Below are 671 nucleotides of genomic sequence, written 5' to 3'. Positions count from 1 at the left end.
CCGCCTCGAAGTTGGGAAACTGACATCATACGTATTGAACCAGGCTTGGAGTCGGGTACGGTGTTCGGTTTGTAATGTAATTGGTGGCCCATCGAAGTTGTGCATTTGGGATTTAAACACATCACACACCACCGTACCCATACATATTTTTGGGCCGCATGCAGTGTATACGGGGTCTTCTGACCGACCACGTCTCCCTTGTGCGTTTTTTTATGATGACACACATATCTGTGGGCTCCCCGAGTGTATATAGACCATCCCTTTGACCGATAATGAGGGGTATGTGTTGCCCATGAATGGATTCCTCCTAGTTTGTGTTAGGGCCGGTCACCGTCACATGTCGCTCAACCAAATCTCGAGCTCATGCGTTGTCAAGATTCCCTCCCACATGCTCGGATTGCTGGGTTCGACCTACATCAAACCCTGCGTATCTCGTCCTTAACTACCTTGCCTTCATGGTTGTTTTTTGTATCAAGAGGTAGGCACCACATCTAAATTGTACATTATTCTATATTTAAAACACACATCGCCCCTTCCCAACGTACATCATTTTGGGCTGCATGCAAGAGGTGCTGGTTTTGTGGTCCCTCTCGTGTGATTTTTACGATGGTTCAATCTATTGGCCCAAGCGGTTTATCGACAACAACAACTGCCGTTTGACCAAATGATAG

Source organism: Triticum aestivum, chromosome 5D, assembly GCF_018294505.1.
Source record: "Triticum aestivum cultivar Chinese Spring chromosome 5D, IWGSC CS RefSeq v2.1, whole genome shotgun sequence".
NCBI classification, from domain to species: domain Eukaryota; kingdom Viridiplantae; phylum Streptophyta; class Magnoliopsida; order Poales; family Poaceae; genus Triticum; species Triticum aestivum.
Note: the sequence above shows the minus strand (reverse complement) of the source record.